The sequence below is a fragment of the Chiloscyllium punctatum genome, chromosome 47, assembly GCF_047496795.1.
Source record: "Chiloscyllium punctatum isolate Juve2018m chromosome 47, sChiPun1.3, whole genome shotgun sequence".
NCBI lineage: Eukaryota > Metazoa > Chordata > Chondrichthyes > Orectolobiformes > Hemiscylliidae > Chiloscyllium > Chiloscyllium punctatum.
In genome coordinates this window covers 4,903,336-4,915,159 of record NC_092785.1, presented here as the reverse complement: position 1 = coordinate 4,915,159, position 11,824 = coordinate 4,903,336, and the positions used below count along the sequence as shown (strand labels likewise).

The 11,824-nt window shown below is 47.8% G+C and overlaps 1 protein-coding gene across 1 annotated transcript in view; it reads left to right on the top strand.

Moving 5' to 3' along the window:
• The window catches only part of LOC140468441 (uncharacterized), a 74,392-nt gene that overhangs the window by 1,269 nt on the left and 61,299 nt on the right, over window positions 1-11,824 (top strand). The gene's annotated exons all lie outside the window — the stretch shown is intronic.

The window sequence follows — 11,824 nt, the reverse complement described above, 5'->3', positions numbered from 1 at the left end:
GATCCCTGGGTTAGAGAAAGAGAGGGGAAATCAGCCAGGGTTCCTGCTCCTGATCACTGCCCAGTGATCCCTGGGTTAGAGAGAGAGGGGGGAAATCAGCCAGGGTTCCTGCTCCTGATCACTGCCCAGTGATCCCTGGGTTAGAGAGAGAGGGGGGAAATCAGCCAGGGTTCCTGCTCCTGATCACTGCCCAGTGATCCCTGGGTTAGAGAGAGAGAGAGAGGGGGGAAATCAGCCAGGGTTCCTGCTCCTGATCACTGCCCAGTGATCCCTGGGTGAGAGAGAGAGAGGGGGGAAATCAGCCAGGGTTCCTGCTCCTGATCACTGCCCAGTGATCCCTGTGTTAGAGAGAGAGGGGGGAAATCAGCCAGGGTTCCTGCTCCTGATCACTGCCCAGTGATCCCTGGGTTAGAGAGAGGGGGGGGAAATCAGCCAGGGTTCCTGCTCCTGATCACTGCCCAGTGATCCCTGGGTTAGAGAGAGAGAGAGAGAGGGGAAATCAGCCAGGGTTCCTGCTCCTGATCACTGCCCAGTGATCCCTGGGTTAGAGAGAGAGGGGGGAAATCAGCCAGGGTTCCTGCTCCTGATCACTGTCCAGTGATCCCTGGGTTAGAGAGAGAGAGGGGAAATCAGCCAGGGTTCCTGCTCCTGATCACTGCCCAGTGATCCCTGGGTTAGAGAGAGAGGGGGGAAATCAGCCAGGGTTCCTGCTCCTGATCACTGCCCAGTGATCCCTGGGTTAGAGAGAGAGAGAGGGGGGAAATCAGCCAGGGTTCCTGCTCCTGATCACTGCCCAGTGATCCCTGGGTTAGAGAGAGAGAGGGGAAATCAGCCAGGGTTCCTGCTCCTGATCACTGCCCAGTGATCCCTGGGTTAGAGAGAGAGAGGGGAAATCAGCCAGGGTTCCTGCTCCTGATCACTGTCCAGTGATCCCTGGGTTAGAGAGAGAGAGGGGAAATCAGACAGGGTTCCTGCTCCTGATCACTGCCCAGTTAGAGGGGCTAAATGATCTCTCTCTCTCTGAGGCTTGTCCTCCCATCTAGAGTGGTCATTCCCATCCATGTTGTTCCATTGATCTTTTCTGGTTGTTCCTAAATCACCTTTTTCCATATTCTACACCATCTGGAGGCCACTCTGGCCACTCTGACTCCTGGTCCTGACTCTGAACTTCTAGCCCCTGAAGGTGGCTCTGTGTCAGGGCCTGTCTCCTGGTGTTTCCCCTTCCTCAGATACTATCCCTCAATGGAGATAATGTTCCGTCTCTCTCTCTCTTTCTGTCTACCCTCTCAGTAGCTGACATCGAGAGAGACAGAGAGAGAGAACACGCTTTGAGTTAATCATTCTCTAGTCCAGTGGGTCCCAGTGCAGTTGGTATCAATGCTTTGCACACACTGACTCTGGGATCTGCGTGATGTCCTGAACCTTTCCACTCCCCTTCCCATGGGCAATATCTCTTGTCAGTGATCAGTGTGAGAACATTCCAAATGCTTTACCCAGGACCTCTTTAACTCCCCTCTTCATTATTCACTCATGAGTCATGGGTGTTGCTAGCTGGGGCCAGCATTTATCACCCGTCCCTAATTGCCCTCCTTGAGAGGGTGGGGGTGAGCTGCCTTCTTGACCCACTGCAGTCCCTGTGCTGGAGGGTAGACCCACAGTGTCCCTGAGGGAGGGAATCCTAGGATTCTGACTCAGGAAGGAACGGAGATAGATTTCCAAATCGGGATGGTGAGGGGCTTGGAGGGGGAATGGAAAGGGGATGGGGGTGTTCCCATGTATCTGCTGCCCCTTGTCCTTCTGGGTGGAAGGGGCCGTGGGTTTGGAAGGTGCTGCCTGAGGGTCTTCGGTGAGATCCTGCAGGGTATCTTGTAGCAGGTACAACACTGCTGTTACTGAGCGTCGGGGGGGGGGGGGGGAGAGGGAGGGGATGTTTGTGGGTGTGGTCCCAATCCGGTGGGGGGTGGGGTTGGGGGGGAGGCTGTTTTATCCCAGGATGGTACACACTGCTGCTACTGAGCGTCGGTGGGGGGGGAGTGAGTGAGGGGATGTTTGTGGGTGTGGTCCCAATCCGGGGGGGGCGGGGTTGCGGGGGGGGGAGGCTGTTTTATCCCGGGATGGTGTTGAGCTTCTCGAGTGTTGTGGGAGCTATACTCCATCATCCTTTCGAACAGTATCTGTGAAGCTGTGAGGCAGAGATTAGGCCGGCTGGATTGTGTAAAGGGTTTAATATCAGATGGAGAATGGTTACTTTCTAAAGAAACACAAGGTCCACAACCTTTCACTGAAATACAAATAGTAGCTAACAAAGAATTGAAAGATCTCATTCGATGAAAGAAAGCAGCTTGTAAGAATGCCGAGGACAGTGATAATCCTGAATCAGGATTATCCCGCAGATCCCAGAGTCAGTGTGTGTAAAACATTGATACCAACTGCACTGGGACCCACTGGACTAGAGAATGTTTAACTCAAAGCAATTCAGAATCAGATAAATAATTACTAAGAAATTGATTAAAGTGAGGAAAGATCATCTGGGTGCAAGGGAGAAAACCACACAGAAGTGAACTGTGAACAGAGAATCAAAACAGCAGAGAGGACAGGAGCAACAGGAGACCATTCGGCCCTTTGAGCCTGATTTCCCCCACTCAAGATGGTCATGGTAGATGATCAAACTCAGACCGCTGTTTCTAATTCCCCCCATCCCTTTTGATTCTTTCCCCTCTTATAACTCTATCGAAATATTGCAGCATCAAAAACAGAAACAGGGACAGGCCATTCAGCCCTGATGGGGCTGCTCACCCAATCGATATCTCTATTTTGTTGCTTTACCCTCCAGACACCCTTCCACCCCAAGTTCTAAAGCTATCTCCTTCCTGAAAGCGCGGTATGCTGTGGTCTTGACTGTGGTTACGGGTTTCACAGGGTAACGAGATTTCCCAGTCTGCCAATCCTAAATGGCCTAATCCAGGTGTGAATTATACTGTTAATAGCAGAACCCTTCGGAATATGAACCTACAGAGGGACCTGGGTCCACAGCTCCCTAATCCATATACATAAGCTGTGACCACCCTGGTTGAGAAATACCTGTTCATTGGGAACACATTTCCTGTGTTTACCCCTGTCCAGACCTGTCAGAATTTTATTGATTTCTCTCAGACCTGCCCCCTCATTCATCGATATTCCAATGGGTATGATCCTAACCGATCCAATCTCCCTTCGTATGCTAGTCCTGAGACTCAGTCTGGGACAAAACCTCTGCAGACATGATAAGGGAAAGATTGGCTCGGATAAACACAGCCCTGTTCGAGTAGAACATACAGGATTTGGTCTGGAGCGTGAGGACATAGCTGAGAAACTAAACAATTATTTTGTCTCTCTTCAATTCACTGAGAATCATTGCCTTTTACAGTGCCGACAGAGGCCATTTGATCCATCGTGTTTGTACCGGCTCCTGGAAGAGCTAGCCAGCTCGTCCCACGCTCCAGCCCTATCTCGCTAGCTCTCTATATACATCAAATATATACACAGCACTGTTTGAAACCTTGGCTCGACTCTGCCTCTGCCACTCTCCTAGACGGGGTATTCCAAATCCGAACGGTACTCTGAGTAAAGATGTTTCTCCTCATCTCACTCGAAAGTCTCTTGCTGACAATCTGGAAATTGTGAATCCTAGTTACTGACATACCAGCTTGTGGAGACAGAATATCCGTTTTACCCTGTCAGAACTGTTTGGAATTTTGAAAACGATGATTAAGGTCACCACTTAATCCAAGAGGGATAAACCAAATCTCTCTAACATTTTTAGGTTAGATTCCCTACAGTGTGGAAACAGGCCCTTCGGCCCAACAAGTCCACACCGACCCTCCGAAGAGTAACCCACCCAGACCCAATCCCCTCTGACTAATGCACCTAACACTATGGGCAATTTAGCATGGCCAATTCACCCTGACCTGCACATTTTTGGACTGTGGGAGGAAACCGGAGCACCCGGAGGAAACCCACACAGACACGGGGAGAATGTGCAAACTCCACACAGTCAGTTGCCCGAGGCAGCAGTGCTAACCACTGAGCCACTGTGTTGCCCCAAACAAAGTGTAAACAGAGTACAGAAAAACATTCAAAAATCTCTGGTGACTGAGGAACTTGTGTAACCGATGAGTGAAGAGGAATGCATACAGTAAAGAGCTGGTAGGCATCAAACTAAGTGAGATTGAGGGTTGATAAATCTCCTCGAGAGTAACGGCAGGGAGAGTACATGTCTCTTGTTCCTCTATAGACTCTGTAGAAAAGATCGGTTATGTAGTAAATACTCCAGACAAAGGAGGATTAAATTCAGGTGTGAATTATACTGTTAATGGCAGAACCCTTCGGAATATGAACCTACAGAGGGACCTAGGTCCACAGCTCCCCAACAGTGACAACACTGGTGGCCAAGGTGGTTAGGAAGGACTACGGTATGTTTGCTTCCATCGTCTGGGCCATGGAGTACGAGAGTTGGTAAACTACGTCACAGCGATATATAACCCTTGTTAGGCTGCGTTTGGGGTATTGTGTGTAGTTTTGGTTCCACACTCACAGGAGGAGGGAGAAGCTTTGGAGAGAGAGAGAGAGAGTGGAGAGAAGGTTCACCAGGATGTCCCCTGGTCTCGAGGGTCTCGGCTATGGGGAAAGGTTAAACAGACAAGGATTGATTTCATTGGAAAGGCAGCAGCTGACAGGAGACCTGATAGAGGGCTACCCAACAGCGAGAGGCAGAGATCAGGGGGATAGTCAGAGACTTTTCCCCAGGGGTTGAGGTTTCAGTTACAAAGTGGGGGGGGGGGCACAGGTTCAAGGTGAGAGGGGGCATGTTTAAGGGAGATGTTTGAGGGAAGTTTTTCACACAGAGAGTGGTAGGAGCCTGGAAGAGGCACGTTGGTGATGTGTAAGAGGCACTTGGACGGTTACATGAATAGAGATAGTGACTGAATAAGGGCAGAAGGTTTGTTTTTTTAGTTGAGTTAGGGCGTGACAATCGACACAGGCTTGGAGGCCGAATGGCCTGTTCCTCTGCTGTATTTCTCTTTTGTTCTTTTTGTTGTTTTATGACACCACAGTTTGAGAACAGACGCTGGAGAAGGAAGGTGCAAGCTGACTGGTAACAGGCAGCAGAATATTTGAATTTATTGCAGAGGATGTGGTCACTGGTTGTGTTAAACTGCACATTAACAATAGGCTGGGCCAGCACTGAGGTCTGAAAAGGAGATCAGTTTTGTCAAACAAGTTTCTTTTTAAATGATGTTCTTTGTAACAGAGCAGAAGTGCTGCATTTGGATGTTCGGGGGATATTGATGAGAATAAGGAACAGGAGGACGCCACTCAGCTCCTTGAGCTGATTCCACCATTTAATGCGATGGTGACTGATCTCATCTCACTTTCTTGTTCAAACCCTTGTCTATTCCCTCCTTAAATTTACCCAGTGTCCCAGAATCCACTGCAGTTTGGGAGAGTGAACTCCTCAGGTTCAATTTCTCCACACCTCTGTTTTATATCTGTGACCCCTTAACCTGAAGCTATGTAACTATTATTCTCATTTACCCACGTTAGGAAATATCCTTTTCACGTCAGGTTTATCAGTCACCTTCAGCATAATTTCAACATGAACTAGGTCTCTTTTCATTGTTCCAAACTCCAGACCATCATAAGGTCAGAAGTGGGGATGTTCACTGATAATCGTACAATGTTCAGCACCATTCATGACTTCTCAGACACTGAAGAAATCCGTGTTTAAATCAACACGATCTGCACAATATCCAGGCAAGTAACATTTGCCCCACACAAATGCCAGGCTCTGACCATCTCCAGTCAGAGACAATTTAACTACCACTCCTTGACATTCAATAGTGTCACCGTCACTGAATCCTCCCCCAACTACCAACATCCTGGGAGTTACCATTGACCAGAAACTCACCTGGACCCACCCCATCAACCCACTGTCTCCAGGAGCAGGGTCAGAGGCTGGGAATCCTGCAGCGAGTAACTCCCCTCCAGACTCCCCCCAAAGCCTGTCCCACCATCGACAAGGTACAAGGCAGGAGGGTGAGGGAATACTCCCCACTTACCCCTGGATGGGGGCAGCTCCAACAACACTCGATAAGCTCAACACCCACAAACATCCCCTCCCTCTCATCCCCCCCACCGACACTCAGTAACAGCAGTGTGTACCATCCCGGGATAAAACAGCACCCACCCCCCCACCCCGATTGAGCCCACACCTACAAATATCCCCTCACTCCCTCCCTCCTCCGACGCTCAGTAACAGCAGTGTTGTACCTGCTACAAGATGCCCCCTGCAGGATCTCACCAAAGACCCTCAGGCAGCACCTTCCAAATCCATGGCCCCTTCCACCCAGAAGGACAAGGGGCAGCAGGTACTTAGGAACACCACACCCTGTAAGTTTCCCTCCAAGTCCCCCACTTGGAAATCTATCATCGTTCCTTCCTGAGTCAGAATCCTAGGATTCCCTCCCTCAGGGACACTGTGGGTCTACCCTCCAGCACAGGGGCTGCAGTGGGTCAAGAAGGCAGCTCACCCCCACCCTCTCAAGGGACAATGAACACATGTTAAACAGTTATGGGCATCATATTATAGGAAGGATGTGAATTCTTTGGAGAGGGAGCTGAAGCGATTCACAACAATGGTCCCAGAGTTGAGAAAGCTCAGCAATGGGGATAGATTGAAAAGCTAGGGGACTGTTCTCCCTGGAGAGGCAAAGGCTGAGAGGGAGATCTATTGGATAAGGACGTTTGAGGACTCGTCTACTGAGGGAGTATGGGCTGAGACTAGAAACAGGAAAGGAGAGGTCATCCTGTTGGGAGTTTTCTATAGGCCTCTGAACAGTTCCAGGGATGGAGAGGGAAGGATAGCAAAGATAATTCTGGGGTAGGAACGAGAGTAACAGGGTAGTTGTCATGGGGACTTTAACTTTCCAAATATTGACTGGAAATACTGTACTGGAGATGGGTCAGTTCTATCCAGTGTGTGCAGGAGTATGTAGACAGTATGTAGACAGGCCACAAAGGGTGAGGCCACATTAGATTTGGTACTGGGGAATGAGCCTGGCCAGGTGTTCGACTTGAAGGTAAGTGAGCACTTTGGTGATAGTGACCACAATTCGGTTATATTTACATTAGCAATGGAAAGGAATAGATATATATCGCAGGGCAAGAGTTACAGCTGGGGGAAAGGCAAGGACAATGTGATTAGGCGAGATTTAGGATGCATAGGATGGGGAAGGGAACTGCAGGGGATGGGCACAATTGAAATGTGGAGCTTATTCAAGGAACAGCTACTGTGTGCCTTTGATAAGTATGTACCTGTCAGGCCGGGAGGAAGTGGTCGAGTGAGGGAGCTGTGGTTTAGTAAAGACGTTGAATCTCTTGTCAAAAGGAAGAAGAAGGCTTATGTTAGGATGAGATGTGAAGGCTCAGTTAGGGCGCTTGAGGGTTACAAGTTAACCAGGAAAGTGCTAAAGAGCCAGGAGAGGACAGGAGAAGTCATTGGTGGATAGGATCAAGGAAAACCCTAAAGGTTTCTATCAGTATGTCAGGGATAAAAGAATGACTGGAGTAAAATTACAGTCAATCAAGGATAGCAGTGGGAAGTTGTTTGTAGAATCAGAGGAGATAGGAGAAGTGCTAAATGAATATTCTTCGTCAGTATTCTCATGAGAAAGAGATAATGTGGTTGAGGAGCATACTGAGATACAGGCTACTAGACTAGACAGGATTAAGGTTCACAACGAAGAGGTGTTAGCAATTCTGGAGAGTGTAAAAATAGCTAAGTACCCTGGGCTGGATGGGATTTATCCTGGGATTCTCTGGGAAGCCAGGGAGGAGATTGCAGAACCTTTGGTTTTGATCTTTATGTCGTCATTGTCTACAGGAATAGTGCCAGAAGACTGGAGGATAGCAAATGTGGTCCCCTTGTTCAAGAAGGGGAGTAGAGACAACCCTGGTAATTATAGACCAATGAGTCTTACTTTGGTTGTGGGTAAAGTGTTGGAAAAGGACATAAGAGATAGGATTTATAATCATCTAGAGAGGAATAGGGAGATTAGGGAGAGTCAACACGGTTTTGTAAAGGGTAGGTCGTGCCTCACAAACCTTATTGAGGTCTTTGAGATAGTGACCAAACAGGTGGGTGAGGGTAAATGGTTGATGTGGTGTATATGGATTTCAGTAAGGTGTTTGATAAGGTTCCCCACGGTAGGCTGTTGAAGAAAATACAGAGGCATGGGATTGAGGGTGATTTAGCGGTTTGGCTCAGAAATTGGTTAGCTGACAGAAGTGGTGGTTGATGGGAAATATTCATCCTGGTGTTCAGTTACTAGTGGTGTTCTGTAGGGATGTGTTTTGGGGCCACTGCTGTTCGTCATTTTTATAATTGACCAGGATGAGGGTGTGGAAGGATGGGTTAGTAAATTTGCAGATGACACTGAGGTCAGTGAGTTGTGGATAGTGACGAAGGATGTTGTAGGTTACAGAGAGACACAGATAAGCTGCAGAGCTGGGCTGAGAGGTGACAAATGGAGTTTAATGTGGACAAGTGTGAGGTGATTCACTTTGGTCGGAGTAACAGGAATGCAAAGTACTGGGCTAATGGTAAGATTCTTGGTAGTGTAGATGAGCAGAGAGATCTCGGTGTCCAGGTACACAGATCCCTGAAAGTTGCCACCCAGGTTGACAGGGTTGTTAAGAAGGCACACAGTGTTTTAGCTTTTATTAATAGAGGGATCGAGTTCCAGAACCAGGAGGTTATGCTGCAGCTGTACAAAACTCTGGTGCGGCCGCACTTGGAGTATTGTGTACAGTTCTGGTCACCGCATTATAAGAAGGATGTGGAAGCTTTGGAAAGGGTGCAGAGGAGATTTACCGGGATGTTGCCTGGTTTGGGAGGGAAGGTCTTACGAGGAAAGGCTGAGGGACTTGAGGCTGTTCCCGTTAGACAGAAGAAGGTTGAGAGGTGACTTAATAGAGACATATAAGATAATCAGAGGGTTAGATAGGGTGGACAGGGAGAGCCTTTTTCCAAGTATGGGGACGGTGAGCACGAGGGGGCATAGCTTTAAATTGAGGGGTGATAGATATAGGACAGATGGCAGAGGGAGTTTCCTTACTCAGAGAGTAGTCGGGGGTGGAACGCTCTGACTGTAACTGTAGTAGAATCACCAAGTTTAAGTGTATTTCAGTGGTCATTGGACAGGCAAAGAGAGTAATTTAGAGTCATAGAAATGTACAGCATGAAAACAGACCCTTCGGTCCAACTTGTCCATGCCAACCAGATATCCCAACCCAATCTAGTCCCACCTGCCAGCACCCGGCCCATATCCCTCCAAACCCTTCCTATTCATATACGCATCCAAATACCTCTTAAATGTTGTAATTGTACCAGCCTCCACCACATCCTCTGGCAGCTCATTCCATACACGTACCACCCTCTGGGTGAAAAAGTTGCCCCTTAGGTCTCTTTTATATCTTTCCCCTCTCACCCTAAACCTCCGACGCTCCAGGGAAAACAGCCCCAGCCTGTTCAGCCTCTCCCTGTAGCTCAGATCCTCCAACCCTGGCAACATCCTTGTAAATCTTTTCTGAACCCTTTCAAGTTTCACAACATCTTTCCGATAGGAAGGAGACCAGAATTGCACGCAATATTCCAACAGTGGCCTAACCAATGTCCTGTACAGCCACAACATGACCTCCCAACTCCTGTACTCAATACTCTGACCAATAAAGGAAAGCATACCAAACACCTCCTTCACTATCCTATCTACCTGTGACTCCACTTTCAAGGAGCTATCAACCTGCACTCCAAGGTGTCTCCAAGGTTCAGCAACACGCCTTAGGACCTTAACATTAAGTGTTTAAGTCCTGCTAAGATTTTCTTTCCCAAAATGCAGCACCTCGCATTTATCTGAATTAAACTCCATCTGCCACTTCTCAGCCCATTGGCCCATCTGGTCCAGATCCTGTTGTAATCTGAGGTAACCCTCTTCGCTGTCCACTACACCTCCAATTTTGGTGTCATCTGCAAACTTACTAACTGTACCTCTTATGCTCGCATCCAAATCATTTACGTAAATGACAAAAAGTAGAGGACCCAGCACCGATCCTTGTGGCACTCCACTGGTCACAGGCCTCCAGTCTGAAAAACAACCCTCCACCACCACCCTCTGTCTTCTACCTTTGAGCTAGTTTTGTATCCAAATGGCTAGTGCTCCCTGTATTCCATGAGGTCTAACCTTGCTGATCAGTCTCCCATGAACGCCTTACTGAAGTCCACATAGATCACATCTACTGCTCTGCCCTCATCAATCCTCTTTGTTACTTCTTCAAAGAACTCAATCAAGTTTGAGACATGATATCCCACGCACAAAGCCATGTTGACTATCCCGAATCAGTCCTTGCCTTTCCAAATACATGTACCATCCTGTCCCTCAGGATTCCCTCCAACAACTTGCCCACCACCGAGGTCAGGCTCACCGGTCTATAGTTCCCTGGCTTGTCTTTACCGCCCTTCTTAAACAGTGGCACCACGTTAGCCAAACTCCAGTCTTCCGGCACCTCACCTGTGACTATCGATGATACAAATATCTCAGCAAGAGGCCCAGCAATCACTTCTCTAGCTTCCCACAGAGTTCTCGGGTACACCTGATCAGGTCCTGGGGATTTATCCACCTTTAACCGTTTCAAGACATCCAGCACTTCCTCCTCTGTAATCTGGACATTTTTCAAGATGTCACCATCTATTTCCCTACAGTCTATATCTTCCATATCCTTTTCCACAGTAAATACTGATGCAAAATTCTCGTTTAGTATCTCCCACATCTCTTGCAGCTCCACACAAAGGCCGCCTTGCTGATCTTTGAGGGGCCCTATTCTCTCCCTAGTTACCCTTTTGTCCTTAATATATTTGTAAAAACCCTTTGGATTCTCCTTAATTCTATTTGTCAAAGCTATCTCATGTCCCCTTTTTGCCCTCCTGATTTCCCTCTTAAGTATACCCCTACTGCCTTTATACTCTTCTAAGGATTCACTCGATCCATCCTGTCTATACCTGACATATGCTTCCTTCTTTTTCTTAACCAAACCCTCAGTTTCTTTAGTCATCCAGCATTCCCTATACCTACCAGCCTTCCCTTTTACCCTGACAGGAATATACTTTCTCTGGATTCTTGTTATCTCATTTCTGAAGGCTTCCCATTTTCCAGCCGTCCCTTTACCTGCGAATACCTGCCTCCAATCAGCTTTTGAAAGTTCTTGCCTTTCTCCAATTGAGAACTTCAACTTTTAGATCTGGTCTATCCTTTTCCATCACTATTTTAAATCTAATAGAATTATGGTCGCTGGCCCCAAAGTGCTCCCCCACTGTCACCTCAGTCACCTGCCCTGCCTTATTTCCCTAGAGTAGGTCAAGTTTTGCACCTTCTCTATAGGTACATCCACATACTGAATCAGAAAATTGTCTTGTACATGCATGACAAATTCCTCGCCATCTAAACCCTTAACATTATAGCAGTCCCAGTCTATGTTTGGAAAGTTAAAATCCCCTCCCATAACCACCCTATTATTCTTACAGATAGCTGAGATCTCCTTACAGATCTGTTTCTCAATTTCTCACTGACTATTAGGAGGTGTATAATACAATCCCAATGAGGTGATGGACCAGAATGGAACAGTGTTGGATAGATGGGTTTCAGATTGGTTCCACAGATCAGCACCAACATTAAGGGCTGAAGGGCCTGTTCTGCACTATAATGTTCTATGTTTGATATCGTCTCCTTGAACT